This window comes from Crinia signifera, chromosome 1, assembly GCF_055691185.1.
Source record: "Crinia signifera chromosome 1, ASM5569118v1, whole genome shotgun sequence".
In the NCBI taxonomy this organism is placed as follows: Eukaryota; Metazoa; Chordata; class Amphibia; order Anura; family Myobatrachidae; genus Crinia; species Crinia signifera.
In genome coordinates, this window is record NC_139217.1 from 409,679,812 (window position 1) to 409,696,151 (window position 16,340).

The 16,340-nt window shown below is 44.7% G+C and overlaps 1 protein-coding gene across 1 annotated transcript in view; it reads right to left on the minus strand.

The window, feature by feature from the left end:
- RFESD (Rieske Fe-S domain containing) overlaps positions 1 to 16,340 on the minus strand; it is a 53,085-nt gene that overhangs the window by 10,663 nt on the left and 26,082 nt on the right. Inside the window, exon 4 of the mRNA XM_083151760.1 lies at positions 1,927 to 2,128. The gene's annotated coding sequence lies outside the window, so the exon portion shown is untranslated. The remainder of the gene's footprint in view (positions 1 to 1,926; positions 2,129 to 16,340) is intronic.

Below are 16,340 nucleotides of genomic sequence, written 5' to 3' on the forward strand. Positions count from 1 at the left end.
ATAGATTAAAGCAGTCTTCAATGCATCCCAGCAGTCCAGGTTTAGTTTTAGTCGCTATGCGTAGGTACAAGTGACATAATTAGTAACTCAGTCAGTTTGATTATACCATCTGTACATAAGCAGGGATACTCTGAAATCCTGGACTGTTGTATTGCCTTGAGGACTCCATAAGGGAACCAATTGAATAAAGCAGGTGTGGCTAAACCAGGGACAAACGCAGGATTTTCAGAAGGGGGTTTCCAGAGAGGGGTGGAGCAAAGCACGGAGATGGACACTTAGGTGACCCAGTATATGCCGAGTCAGTTAAAGTCTTATAGATAGACCAAATGTATATAAATAATAATAATATATATATTTAACAGCAGTGTAGACCCCTGGGCATAGCAATGTATTGGGGCCCCTACCGATCCTCCAGCGGTAGGGGTGGGGGGTGCTATGAGCGGAAGCTTTGATGTGCCGTGGGTGGTAGGGGGTATTATATCAACCGCTCAGCATGTAGGGCCTGGATCAGTAATTTCCACTAATTACCCCTTTACTGCACAGATGGTGGGAGATGAGGTGGGAGAAGGGGGCATTTGGCTGAAAGAAGGGGCCCTGATACATAACTTCCAGGAGGGTAGAGGATGTTTAATATGCAGAGGAGGGGTGTATAGTGGAGTGGACTTATTATTCATAATTTTCTGGTGGGAGGACAACTTGCTTGACTGCAGATATCTCCAGTTCCTGGAAATAGATTTCTTAGATTTTAATGGAATTAAAAACTAGAGAATCCCGTCTATTAAATGGTATTGGGCACTAGGGGATCAGAGTTCAGGAGACAGAGCAATCTGCCAACGAGTATATAAAAACTACATACCAGGTGTGTCGAGCTGGAGCAGTAACCAGCTGCTTGAAGGCTGATATCTCTGGTTCTGGGAACAGTAGAGACAAGCTACTAGTGTCCATCAAAGGGGGAGAGTCCCAGCTTTTGGAATATACCCTCAGAAAAACTCTAAGTCAGACAGAACCTGAAATATCTGACTGGGAAGAGCAATTAACAGGCTTGGATGGGGACCACTCCGTTGAAGTCAGATATCTCCAGTTCCCCAGGGTAGATTTTTAAAATTCTTGTACCCTAGTGTCCTTAGATTCCAGGGGGGTTTCTGGGTACTCAGAAACCCCCCCTGCGTGCGCTACTGCTAAACCGGTCCTGTGAGATTTACTAAAAGCATGTTTTGCAGACTATCTGTAGATCTGTAGAATGTGTCAGTTAGGAATGAACGCAGCACATGTTTGAAAATGTGACAGGCAGTAATGACTACACCTGTGCACCAACTCGATGTTCTGGAAAACGGGAACGGATGTATCTCAAGAACCAGTTTGGCCACCCCTGGTTTACAAATATAATTGTTATTATTTTCTATATTAAACAAGGCAGAAAACATTTATTTAGAATTTGTAGGTAGGGATTTGTATATTTCAGTGACAATATTCTAGTGGCTTGTACATTTGTTTAAAATTTTCTTGATAAAAAATAAACATTCCTCTTGTATTATACAGAAGCATGGGCGTAATATGCTAAAATTTTCAATCATTTTATGACCGCCAACATAAATAATAAAAAAAAATCATGCCTAAGAATTAATCATTACTATCTGTGCATACATATTAAGATAATTTGTTTTGTGGCTTCATTAAGCCTTTAATATGTGTAGAATATTTGTGCAATATCAAATCAGCACTTTTCTTGAACATGAGGTTCCTCAATAAAACAAACTATAACATTAGACAGCCAATAGGTAGTCCTGGTGGCCATCAGTTTTCTGTACTGTAGTTGATAAGGAAGTTATTTCCTCATTGTGTAAGCAACATAACAGAACTCGTTATCTTATTGTGTGTATCGCGTTCACTTTGTACGGCTATATGAACAAACGTGCAGTAACTCACCAGACCTCGGATCACTGGACCAGGAGCATGAAAGAAAGGCACATGCCAGAAAGTGCAGCAAGTCTTGTCTGTAATTGCTCCACCCATCTGATAATGTGGGCAGGACACTTAAATCTGCTCTTGGTATTTTTTTTCTTTTTTTTTCTTTGCTTGCTTGACGGTTTTCTAAAATTTTAGATCTGGGCAAAAAAGTTGCATCAGCCTTAAGAGAAAGATAAAATGTGGTTGTACTCTCACTTAGTATATTCAATAACAGTATACAAGAAACCAGTAATATATATATATATATATATATATATATATATATATATATATATATATATACGATAGGTGGTGGTACTAGCGCTGTCAAAAACTCCCTGATATGTTCCCAGTCGTTTGTGAAGTAGTTTAGGAATAGTTTTATAGAGTTCTTTTCTACAAAAACATCTGCACTTCTCCCTTATTCTAGGGCGGCTGCTCCTCCTTCAAATGGTTCTAGTTCCGATTGAACCCTTTAAATTATCTGAAAGAGAGAGTGAGAAGGGCGCCTCCTAGTGCACAAAAAACATACCTATATATTGCACTAGGAGGCGCCCTTCTCACTCTCTCTTTCATATATATATATATATATATATATATATATATATATATATATACACACAGTACTGTGCAAAAGTTTTAGGCAGGTGTGGAAAAAATACGGCAAAGTAATAATAATATAAGGGTCTTCTGTAAGATATGTCTGTATGTTGGATATGTTTCTTAGATGTATCCTTGTGAGCAAAAATATGTCACATATACTGTATATCTGAAAGGATAATGGGGGTTATTTTGGTTCATTCGCAAAGGCACAATCACTCTCTAATGGACAGAACCATATGCACTGCAGGTGGGGCTGATGTAACATGTGCAGAGAGAGTTAGATTTGGGTGGGGTTTGTACTTCAAACTGAAATCTATATTGCAGTGTAAAAATAAAGCAGACAGTATTTACCCTGCATAAAACACCCAAATCTAACTCTCTCTGCACATGTTACATCAGTCCCACCTGCAGTGCACATGGTTTTGTTCATTAGAGAGTGATTGTGCCTTTGCGAGTGAACCAGAATAACCCCCAATATCCACTCCTTCTAAAATTTAAAGTGACAAGGAATCATATAGACTGGATAGAGATAGTCTGGTTCTTTATTTGCAGCAGGTATACAACATTCAAGGTAACAGCTTGACAATGCTTCAATTAGAGCATAGCAGATTTTCCACAGGTTTCACAGTACGGATACTCTCCTAACATAATCCTCACATTTCAGGCCTATCACCCAGCCGTTTTTAGGCATTGGGAGCAATGACCCTCTGCTCTGGACAAACATATAACAGGAAGTAACAGCTGTTAATAATAAGCAGATTGTGATTCACAATACACCATTGGAAAACTTGGACTGGATCTCATTAGCCCTGCTGCTGCTCTACCAATTTCCAGAGGTCACCCACCTTGCCAGCTTCCTCCTCCTACAAACTTTCTGCAAAAGGCATCTGCATTGAGAGGCTATTTCCTAGAATGAGGTCGCACCTCAAACTTAAGTGGCTGTAAGGCCAAAACCCAACGAGTCACACAAGCATTCCCCTCCTTGTTCGTGTGCATCCATTTCAAAGGTCTGTGACCAGCACAAACTCTCATCCTAACAAATAATATTTTAAGGACTCCACTGCCCACTTAATTGCCACGCACTCCTGCTCTACAGTTGAGTACTTGCGCTCTCTGGGTAGTAATTTACAGCTATGATAGAGGATAGGCTTCGCCTCCCCATCTACCTCTTCTCTTGGGAAAGGACTACCCCTAACCCTGTCCCAGAGGAATCCAACTGCAATACAAACTGTCATTTAAAGTCATAGCTTTAAGACATACAGATAGAGCCCCTCTCTTTCATTATCCCTCTCCCCCAGTGTTTGCCAGCGGGGAGGGTCTGGCGAGCGCTGGCGGAGAGGGACTCCATCAGTCTCACATGCACGCGCATTCCAGTCACTCAGCGGCTCGGCAGCATGACCCTGCCCCTCTCCGATTCAGGGAGACAGGCAGGGTTAGGGGGGTTCATCTCGGCGGGTGGACCGGCGATGTCAGCGGGGGAGGCACAAGACGGCGACAGGGAGCTCCGTTGGAATGGGGCGTGCGAGTGTCTCGTGCGTGCACGCCCTCTTCCGAAGGCTGCAAGGAAGAGGCCGGCGCCATCTGTATGGGTCTGTGAGGTTCTTTGTTGAAATTAGGTTCTACGAGTGTCGCCTTCCTACCAGTACTACATTAGGTGAGTGCCAGTCCGCACAGTAATATATATATATATATATATATATATATATATATACACATGTCTTTGGTCTTGGCACTCACAATATATCCACAATAGCTCTGGGTGCCGGCGGTGATGGTGGTGGCACTCACAGAAAATAATCACAGACACTTGAGATACTACTTAAGCAGTATCTCAAGTGTCTGTGATTATTTCCATCACCACCAACTAGATATATATATATATATATATATATAGGAACATATCTACCCGGCACTCTGCTTGTGTAATCAGGTAACTTGCTGCAGTGCCATCCAAGGAGCATAGGAGATCCAATATACCATAGGAAGAAGGCGGCACTCTCACAGGCTTGATTCAAATTTTAAAAGTCCTTTATTGCAGCGGTCCTACGCCGTTACGGAGTTACCTCCGTCATCAGGGACACAATAGCATGCACAAAATACCAACATTAAATACAAGAGAGCAAACATTTAACACACCCCCCATGTCACTCCCGATTGGCCACACACTCACCCTCCCCCGTCAGCATCCCGCCGCACACCTGTCAGCCCATAACACGATCAGCCTGCAGTAACACACCGGGCGGGGAGCACGTCACTCTCACTGACCTGCTCTTCCGCACCACGTGACCGGACAGGCCGCATCGCGCCATTGGACGATCCACATGCGCGTCATCAATGCTAGACGGAGAATGGACGGGCGCAGAGTATGACCTAATCGGTATCTATGGAAACAACAAACAAACATAAGTAAACTGAATAAAATAACGATCGGCAACGATCTATAGTATAAAAAACATAAAATATAGCATTAACGTTTGCACAGCAATCCATTCAATCTGAAAATATCCCTACACAGGTAGGATAAAGCATGTTATGCAGGCATTTACGTATAATATATAACATGTGACGCAAGACAGCATAATAGAAGGGCATACATTGGACAACATGATTACATTCTTTCTATATATTCCTGAAATGTTACAAAAGCAGGCCTACAGTATAGCAAGGTGGAACTAAATGAAACACTGGAGCCCCAGCGTCTCATTCAGACCACCAGGAGACATAGTCCCCAAGGAGAAAATCCAACGGCTCTCTCTCTGGAGAAGAACTTTATTCCTATTCCCCCCTCTAATGGACAAAGGCACGTGATCAATGATCATAGTACGTATAGAGGCCACACTGTGTTTGAATAGTAAACAGTGGCGAGCCACTGGTTGGTCACTGTGTCCACTGGATTGGGCTTGGTGGATAGAAGACATATGTAGGGCCATGCGCTCCTTGAATGTGCGCTGGGTTTTCCCCACATAGGTCAAACCGCACGGGCAGGTCAAGGTGTAAATAATGTAAGATGAAGAACAAGTTAGGGGAAACTTAATGTAGATTTTATAACCTTTATGAGGGTGTGTAAAAAAGTTCCCCACTGCCATTGACCTACACGTGGTGCACCCAAGGCACCGAAAGCATCCATTTTTTCTGGACAAGAAGTGCTGACCTGGATTTTTCTTATCCCAACCAGTGATGTCATATTTGACAATTCTATCCTTGATGCTACTCCCCCTGGTGTAACTGGGGAGCACCCTGGAATTGTGTAAAAGCGGCAAATCTTTATCAGTGGAGAGCATAGGCCATAGCTGCTTAACCTTTTTGGTTTTGTGCTCAGACCCAACTGAATATCGATTGACCCAGGGAACACGTTTGGTCATGTTATCTGCGGGCGGACTTGATTTGGATTGCAAAAGTTGTTCACGGGGCATGGCAAGTACTTTTTCTTTCAAAATATTCAATTCACATCTAGAATACCCCCTTGATATAAATTTTTCCACCATGGCTTGTAATGCGGTGGGGACCTCTTCAGGGTTCGATGTTATCCTTTTAACACGTAATAACTGTGAATAAGGGAGCCCTTTACGGAGGGGGGTAGGATGGAAACTTTCATTTCTCAATAATGTATTTCTATCAGTCGCTTTCACGAATAAGGAAGTGCTAATTGCAGCATCCCTCTTCGATATGGCGACGTCCAAGAATTGTACATTATCAGTACTCATGGTGTACGTGAACCCGACCACACTGCCACTGTGGGCGTGGTCCACAAACACCTGCTCCAAACTTTCTTTGTCCTGGTTCCAAAAAATCAGGAGATCGTCAATGTAGCGTTTGTATACCAACACTTCAGATCTCAAAATACCATCCCTGAAAAACATGTTCTGTTCAACGTGATGCATAAAGGCATTGGCATATGCCGGGGCCACTGCTGACCCCATGGCACAGCCTGCCACCTGTAGATAGAATTTACCTTCAAAGAGGAAATAGTTCCTAGTTAACACAAAAGTCAACAAAATCATGAAAAACTCAATGGGGGGACCCATGTATTCTGTGTCACCTGAAATCAGCAACCGTACCGCCTCCACACCTGCATCATGGGGGATACAGGTGTAGAGGCTGGTGACGTCCGCCGTACACATGACACAATCATTATCCAGTACATTTAATCCTGAAAGATTATCAAGAATCGATAAAAGGGTAGTGGTATCTCTTAAATAGGATTTCAACCTCTGGACACAAGGATTCAAAATTGTGTCCAGATACACGGCCACCGGGTGCATCAAGGACCCCCTGGACGAAATAATAGGTCGTCCTGGAGGATGCAGAGGGTCCTTGTGCACCTTCGGTAGGGTGTAAAACAAAGGTACCACAGGGTACTCAACCGTCAAAGCTTGTTTAAATTCCACATCAAGGTACCCATCTCTAACAGCAGTATTCAGAATCATATCTAACTCCTGTTTAAATACAACAGTAGGATTTTTGGCAAGGAGCTTATAAGTCTTGGAATCCCCCAACTGTCTGAGGCACTCAGACCTATAGTCTTGGAAGTCCTGAACAATTACAGCACCCCCCTTATCTGCATTACGCACAATTATGTCCCTCCTTTTAGCCAGATTATTCAAAGCCAGTTGTTGTGGCATGGACAGATTATACCTGGTATGTGTGCGGACCGACTCCACCGCACCCAGCTGATCCATCATCCTGGTAAAAGTCCTCACCGAGGGACTAATGGAAGGGGGGTCAAACCTCGACCGGGGGGCGATCTTTTTTAACTGTTCAGGTAAGATCACTTTATCCACAGTGGGAGCAGCAGGGGTGGTTTTACCAAAATGTTCTTTTAAACGTAACGTCCGATGGAGTTTATACGTATCCACCTTCCACTGGAATGCATCTGCTTTGACGGTGGGGACGAAGGATAAACCTTTAGCCAAGACTTCAATCTCTGTTGTAGTTAGTGGTACTTTGGACAGGTTAAAAACTAAATTCTTAACCCATGATAGACTCAACTAGGAACTCGACCTCCTCCTCAGCCAATGATCTCAGACGGTTCAAAAAGCTTATGCAGGATTTTCAGCTTATAGATACATGGAGACTAATGCACCCCCGAGATCTTGACTACACATTTTACTCACACCCCCATAACTCATACACACGCATAGACTATTTCTACTTGAACCACAGATCCCTAGACCTCCTGGTTAACGCATCAATTGGACAGATAGTGGGCTCAGACCATGCCCCCATAACACTAGAACTGTCATTGCTACATCCTCCCACGCGTCACTGGCAATGGCGCTTTAACGAACAATTCCTTCGTGAAGATGATTGTAAGAAGCAGTTAGCAGAAGCTATAGATGAATACATACTCCTGAACTCAAATGAAGAAGTGTCACCGGTCACGATATGGGAGGCCCACAAATGTGTAATTCGGGGAAAATGTATCCAAATCGGCTCATATCTAAAAAAGAAGAAAACAGAATGTAGGGAAGCCCTACTAGATAAAATTAAACATCTAGAATTAATACATAAATCCTCTCTAACCACGGATGTCCTTTTAGAATTGCAGAATGCTAGGTCCTCTCTAAACAGCCTATTGAACGAGGGCACCCGCAGAGCCTTCAGATGCTGCCGCCATAAATACTTCAGATGGGGAAACAAGCCAGGTAAACAACTGGCAAGGGCACTAAGAGCCCAGAGATCTCTAACATATATAACGGAGATGAAAGACCCCTTGGGTATTTCCCACGTCAAAAACAACGAAATTGCAGAGATCTTTCATAAATATTACACAGGCTTATACAACCTCTCATCACAGGGGCCGCCACGAGATCACCTAGCTCATGAATCAGCGATTAGATCATATTTAAATGAAATAAATTTCCCTAGGCTCCCACCTGACATAACCGCAGCCTTAAACGACCCCTTCACAGAAACCGAACTGAGATTGGCACTTAAATCATCACCCTCCGGAAAAAGTCCGGGCCCAGATGGTTATACCATAACCTATTATAAAGCGTTCCAAGACCGCCTTCTCCCACTACTTACAAAAGCCTGCAATGGGATTTCCCCGACCTCCCCCTTCTCGGGCCAGTCCCTTGAAGCCCATATTACGGTACTGCCAAAAGAAGGCAAGGACCCAGCCCTCCCTTCCAGCTACCGCCCCATCTCGCTCCTCAATGTGGACGTCAAGCTATATGCAAAAATTTTAGCAAACCGCCTAGCCGGGATGGTTCCACAACTAGTACACCTTGACCAGGTGGGGTTTGTGCGCGGGAGAGAGGCTAGGGACAACACAATCAGGGTTTTCGACCTGATAGCATATGCACAATCTACCAAGACTCCGACCATGCTCCTCTCCACGGATGCCGAAAAGGCGTTCGATCGGGTGGACTGGGCATTCATGGAGGAAACCCTGCGGTGTGCGGGATTGGGAGAGCAGTTCCTAGGTAAAATCCTGGCTTTATACAAGTCACCAACTGCACGAATAAGAATTAATGGTATGCTATCCGATCCTGTGTCAATCGCCAATGGGACAAGACAGGGGTGCCCACTGTCGCCCCTCTTATACGTGATATGTATGGAGGCTCTGGCTAGAGCCATTAGAATTAATCCAGATATCAGTGGCTTAAAAGTTGGAGGAGAGAACCACAGACTTGCGCTTTTTGCTGATGACTTATTGGCGATTGTCACGAAACCTATGATATCGCTCCCGAGCATTATGAAAGAATTCCTGCGTTTCGGGAAACTATCTAATTTTAAAATTAATTTTTCAAAATCAACAGCCCTGAATATCTCCCTCACCCCCGACATGCAGGCTTTGCTGACTCCCCAATTCCCGTTTACCTGGCATCCCTTACATATTAAGTACTTAGGGGTCTCAATCCCAGTCTCCCTCCAGACAGCGGTCTCGATCAATTATACCCCTTTAATACAAAAAGTGCGCAGGGAACTTGCAAACTGGGCCACCCAGAGGTTCTCTTGGATTGGCAGGATGAGCATTATAAAAATGAACGTCCTGCCTAGATTCCTCTACCTTTTCCAGACTATTCCACTAAAACTACCATTAAAATATATAATAGAGATACAAAGGGTGATCAGCAGATTTGTCTGGGGAGGGAAAAAGCCCAGATTCAAGCACAAATACCTATTTCGCAGGAAAGCCCAAGGAGGCCAACAGCTGCCCTGGTTGCAAGCGTATCACCAGGCAACGGTAATACACAGAATTCTAGACTGGTCGAGACCCGGCACTAACGCGAAACAGTGGGTGGCAGTTGAAAAACATGCCTCAGGATTAGACTTGCAGGCGACTCCCTGGCTCCCCAAAATAACTCGCACAACACACCCGACGGTTGACCCAACTCTGACAATATGGAAGTCTGTGCGTTACAAACTGGGGCTCACATCCCCGGACACTCTTCTCCTCCCGATAATTAACAACTCAGACTTTGGCCCGGGCACATCAGGAACTGTAGCACGCAGATGGCACAGGGGGGGTCTGTTTAGAATACTAGACTTGGTGACAGGAGGAAACATTAATTCCTTTAACGACTTAAAAGAAGCCAACGCATTACAACAGTCAGATATATGGTTTTACTTCCAAGTAAGACATTTCACCCAGTCACAAAGATCTTCCGTCGCACTAGCAAAGAGCCCCACAACATTTGAATTACTGTGCACACAGACCTCAGAACCAGCCCATATAGTATCGGCCATCTATAAGCTTATACTACAAGCACACTCCGCTGACACCCCTACATTCTGCTCGGCCTGGGACGCTGACCTTTCCCCTAGGGGCATACACATAAAATGGGAAAAACACTGTGAAAACATGTCCCGCTGCTCTACAAGCCCGGAGGTCGTGGAGACGCAATATAAACTATTGACCAGATGGTATAGGTGCCCTCCACAGATACACAGATTCTTCCCCTCAGTTTCCCCTATGTGTTGGCGATGTAACTTGCAGAAAGGGACCCTGATCCACATATGGTGGGATTGCCCGAAGATAGTAAAATTCTGGGAGGATGTAATACGGATCTCATCGGAGATCCTGGGATTCCGGGCACCGGAGAGGCCCGACTTCTGGCTGCTGTCCCATTCCACCATACCCTTCGTGAAATACAGATGCTCACTTCTGAAGCATCTTAACAATGCAGCAAGAGCGATAGTGCCAGTGCATTGGAGATCAACATCACCCCCGACTATATGGGAGTGGTTTCAGAGAGTAGAATTTTATAGAACCATGGAAGATGTTTACTACTCTACAACAGATAAACAATCAGAGTACGTGGCCACATGGCTGCCATGGTTGGAGTACAAGGCCTCGACCTCATATAAAAGTCACATGCCTAATGCTCCCTAGTAACCTAGTTTGGAAACGCCTGACTTAATGGGATAAAAAGGAAAAAAAATAAAAATAAAAATCTTAGACCAATGGATCCCGTCAATTTAAATAAAGTGTTTATTGTGTTCTAAAACCACCTCCTCCATAAGGCAAGTACCCCCCCCCCTCTCCCCATCCTTCACCGCGACCTCATCCCCCTTCCCGTCAATCCCAAACCTTCACTTCCTAAAAGTGCATTGCGCTTAGCAATGCACAGAGTTACAATAGGTAAATTGATTGATTAGAAGGTTAAGTTGCAATGGACTCTTTTTCATTGAACATGTAAAGACGATATCAGAAGAAAAAGTTTTGAATAGATTGACTTTGTTCACTGTACTGGATTGTAGCAACTGTTTAAGACAAATGTTTCAAATACTGTATTGTTGTTTCCCTATACCTGAAAACCATAAATAAAGAATATATAAAAAAAAAAACTAAATTCTTACTTTCCTCGGTGGACGAGTGCTTACTCTGACGGCGGTTTTGCCCTGCCCTCCTCGTCCTCTTCCTTTGTGACCAGTTGCTGCAGTCCCAGTTGGCACCCCTAAAGGGACACCTGCAGTATTGGAGATGGAACAAGAGGACTCACTTTCACTCTGGGAGGTACTCGATCCTTGATTAGAGTGCTGGAATCTCTGTGGCTTGCGTCGGCCATAATTCGTCGGCCACCCTCCGTTGATCATAGTCAAGCTGAACTTTTTTTACCTTTTCTTTTTTAAAGGCTATAAGGTCATGCCTGTATTTGTCCATCTGGGTTTGAAGTTTATCAAGCCAGTTATTATGGCTGTCCTGAGTGAACGTAATGGAGTGAGCTGTCTCAAAAGTAGTGATTTGTTGCTGCAGGTCTTTTTGCTCCCTAGTGGCTTCTTCGATAACCAGCAGGAGCAAATCTTGGGAGCATTTATTCAAGACACCAATCCAACGTCGGCAGAAGGCGATGTTATACCTGCCAATCGTTGGTGTGTTTTTAACTCTAAATCCCCTGGGAATCTGTTTTCTGCGATAATAGTCAGATAAACTGACACTGTGGCACATAAAGTCACATTCCCTTTGTTTCAACCGCAGTAACTGATTGTACAGAACATCAGGGGTTAAAGGTAAGGAGACATCCTCAAACTGCTGCTTTGATAATATAGCTTCAGCGTCAGCATCACTTAAACTCACCGCTTCACTCAGGTCTAATCTCATAAAGTCCAAAGCCTCATCCAGAAGCTGGCTTGCAGCCATTGTTGCGTGCAAACGTTATTACAATAAGAAACAAGAAGGTGTTCTATATGGAGAAACACTCACTTCCAGCTTCCATAAAAACAGTCCCGGACATACAAGGGGAAATTTTATCAGCACAAGTCTTTGGATATAGGTGCCATGGAAAGACTAATCCAGCATAAAGGAGCCACAGTAGTCATACAGGAACATATCTACCCGGCACTCGGCTTGTGTAATCAGGTAACTTGCTGCGGTGCCATCCAAGGAGCATAGGAGATCCAATATACCATAGGAAGAAGGCGGCACTCTCACAGGCTTGATTCAAATTTTAAAAGTCCTTTATTGCAGCGGTCCTACGCCGTTACGGAGTTACCTCCGTCATCAGGGACACAATAGCATGCACAAAATACCAACATTAAATACAAGAGAGCAAACATTTAACACACCCCCCATGTCACTCCCGACTGATAGAAATACATTATTGAGAAATGAAAGTTTCCATCCTACCCCCCTCCGTAAAGGGCTCCCTTATTCACAGTTATTACGTGTTAAAAGGATAACATCGAACCCTGAAGAGGTCCCCACCGCATTACAAGCCATGGTGGAAAAATTTATATCAAGGGGGTATTCTAGATGTGAATTGAATATTTTGAAAGAAAAAGTACTTGCCATGCCCCGTGAACAACTTTTGCAATCCAAATCAAGTCCGCCCGCAGATAACATGACCAAACGTGTTCCCTGGGTCAATCGATATTCAGTTGGGTCTGAGCACAAAACCAAAAAGGTTAAGCAGCTATGGCCTATGCTCTCCACTGATAAAGATTTGCCGCTTTTACACAATTCCAGGGTGCTCCCCAGTTACACCAGGGGGAGTAGCATCAAGGATAGAATTGTCAAATATGACATCACTGGTTGGGATAAGAAAAATCCAGGTCAGCACTTCTTGTCCAGAAAAAATGGATGCTTTCGGTGCCTTGGGTGCACCACGTGTAGGTCAATGGCAGTGGGGAACTTTTTTACACACCCTCATAAAGGTTATAAAATCTACATTAAGTTTCCCCTAACTTGTTCTTCATCTTACATTATTTACACCTTGACCTGCCCGTGCGGTTTGACCTATGTGGGGAAAACCCAGCGCACATTCAAGGAGCGCATGGCCCTACATAGGTCTTCTATCCACCAAGCCCAATCCAGTGGACACAGTGACCAACCAGTGGCTCGCCACTGTTTACTATTCAAACACAGTGTGGCCTCTATACGTACTATGATCATTGATCACGTGCCTTTGTCCATTAGAGGGGGGAATAGGAATAAAGTTCTTCTCCAGAGAGAGAGCCGTTGGATTTTCTCCTTGGGGACTATGTCTCCTGGTGGTCTGAATGAGACGCTGGGGCTCCAGTGTTTCATTTAGTTCCACCTTGCTATACTGTAGGCCTGCTTTTGTAACATTTCAGGAATATATAGAAAGAATGTAATCATGTTGTCCAATGTATGCCCTTCTATTATGCTGTCTTGCGTCACATGTTATATATTATACGTAAATGCCTGCATAACATGCTTTATCCTACCTGTGTAGGGATATTTTCAGATTGAATGGATTGCTGTGCAAACGTTAATGCTATATTTTATGTTTTTTATACTATAGATCGTTGCCGATCGTTATTTTATTCAGTTTACTTATGTTTGTTTGTTGTTTCCATAGATACCGATTAGGTCATACTCTGCGCCCGTCCATTCTCCGTCTAGCATTGATGACGCGCATGTGGATCGTCCAATGGCGCGATGCGGCCTGTCCGGTCACGTGGTGCGGAAGAGCAGGTCAGTGAGAGTGACGTGCTCCCCGCCCGGTGTGTTACTGCAGGCTGATCGTGTTATGGGCTGACAGGTGTGCGGCGGGATGCTGACGGGGGAGGGTGAGTGTGTGGCCAATCGGGAGTGACATGGGGGGTGTGTTAAATGTTTGCTCTCTTGTATTTAATGTTGGTATTTTGTGCATGCTATTGTGTCCCTGATGACGGAGGTAACTCCGTAACGGCGTAGGACCGCTGCAATAAAGGACTTTTAAAATTTGAATCAAGCCTGTGAGAGTGCCGCCTTCTTCCTATGGTATATATATATATATATATATATATATATATATATAATTTGAGTGATTCTGCGCCAAAACGTTTCTGATGTATTTTAAGCAATCTAGTGTATGATGATATCATTATTGTATATTACTTTGTTTTCTCTATATTCTTAACAATACACTGAAACCTACATACTACTGTATTATTAGTCATGTGCAGCATGAAAATGGAATATACTGAGTACTACAGCATGTTTATTATTAGACTGATAAGTGCAGTAATAACATCAGATTCCATATAACAGTAAGTGATCAAAGGAGTAAATGGGACTTGGCTTGCTATACAGATTCAATTTACTTTGTTGGAGACCAATTATATATTATTTAGGAATCCCATCCCATGTATGGGATTTCAGATGTAATAGTAGAAGAAACACAGATCAATAAGTGCACTGATATTTTTCTTACATTCCTTTTCTGCCTCAAGGCTGAGACTTAGAAGGACTGTAAGAGGCCGGCTTTGTTTGATTTGCTGCTGTATCTTTGGACACAGCCGTGGTGAGAGAATATACTAATGCTACAGGAAGCATCGGATGGAAAAGATCTCTCCTGTCGGCATCACTGACCATGGTGCTGCATCTGTAGATGCAGCATTGGAGCACCCTAACAATCAGCAACAATGTTCAAAACTGTGGGCAAATTTAATTTAACGTGACAGCTGAAACGCCGTCGCCGAACTTGTACTGCAAGTAATCTCGCAGTACAAGATCAGTACATGCGCTGTGTCAATGGCGTGACTACAATTTGTGCACCTCCTTGTTAGTGATATTCTAAAAGAAGGAGCACCAGGACTGCAGGAGGGAAGCTCTACTGGTCCCGGCAGCAACAGATTCGTTGGCAGCGGCCCTGTTAACGTAGCAGCAATAGCTTCCACAGACCCAGCGGTGCCCAAACTTACCTAGCGCCTCCACGCCACTGTGGTGTCTCTGGCAGGGCTGGTGCTATAACTAGGCAGCTTTAGGCAGCTGCCTAGAGTGCTGGCCGCTGGAGGGCGCCCCTTATTTATCATTTAAATGAAGCAGTGCCGCAGGTCTCACGAGCAGCCGTCAGTTTTCTTCCGGCACCTTTTTTTCTAAAATCTGCGGTTGCTGGGGACCCGGCGGTGAGTAATAGTGTGTACACACGGTACTTTTTGCCTTCCGATGTTGACGATATGGTCAACATCGGATTGGAATCGGATGCAGTTCGCAAGGGTTTTGACCCTTGCGATCCCGATGCGCGTTCACGTATCGCAAGGCAGAAAGTCTTGTCTGCCTTGACTATATAGTGCAGGTCTGCATTATATAGTCAGACGTATGCAAATCGGATGTGCCTTAAGATACTATCCACGATCCAATCTGATCGGATCGTGGATAGTATCTTAAGGCACATCTGCCCGTGTGTACACACCATAACTGAGACAAAGGCGAGCTGGCGCGTCAATCAGACAGCAGCCGTCCGCCCGGCTAGCCTTCCCTCACCAGTGCACACCGACCGCCCGCCCCTCAGTAGAGTCAGCACCTCCCTGCAAGTGACAGTGGCGGAACTATCAGTGGCTCATCATGGGATCATTCACTGCCGTCTGCACTGAATGTCGGTGCCGCCGTTTCTGTGGTTTTTGTTAAATCATTAAGGCCGGGGCACAACGGTAGTGTGGGTGTGCGGCCAGAGGTATGCGGAACTGACAGGTGTCAGGCCCCGACACTGCAGACAGGCTGCGGGATCGCCAGGATTTGCCTCCCACAGCGCACATGTCTACTGCTCTGAGTCTGTGCTCCTCCCCTGTGTCTTCTGCCCAGGGCTGCTGGAGGGGAGCAGAAGAGGTGTGCAGAGCAGTGCCAGCCAATGCACTGGAAGAAGAGCAGGTCCCAGCAGAAGAAGGTTAGGAAGATCAAGATGGTGCGATGCAGAGCGGGGCAGATGACTTGGAAGAAGGCTGCCGGGAACCTTGAACCAGAGGTCCACACAGGTAGAGCTGCAGTGAGGTGAATCCATCCGGAGTGTCCACCAAAAGCAGCAGGGACGTGCAGTCAGGGGAGGCAGGGGAGGCAGAGCCTCCCCTGTCATTAATGATTAATATAATAATACAATTAAAAGAAAATACTTATGACA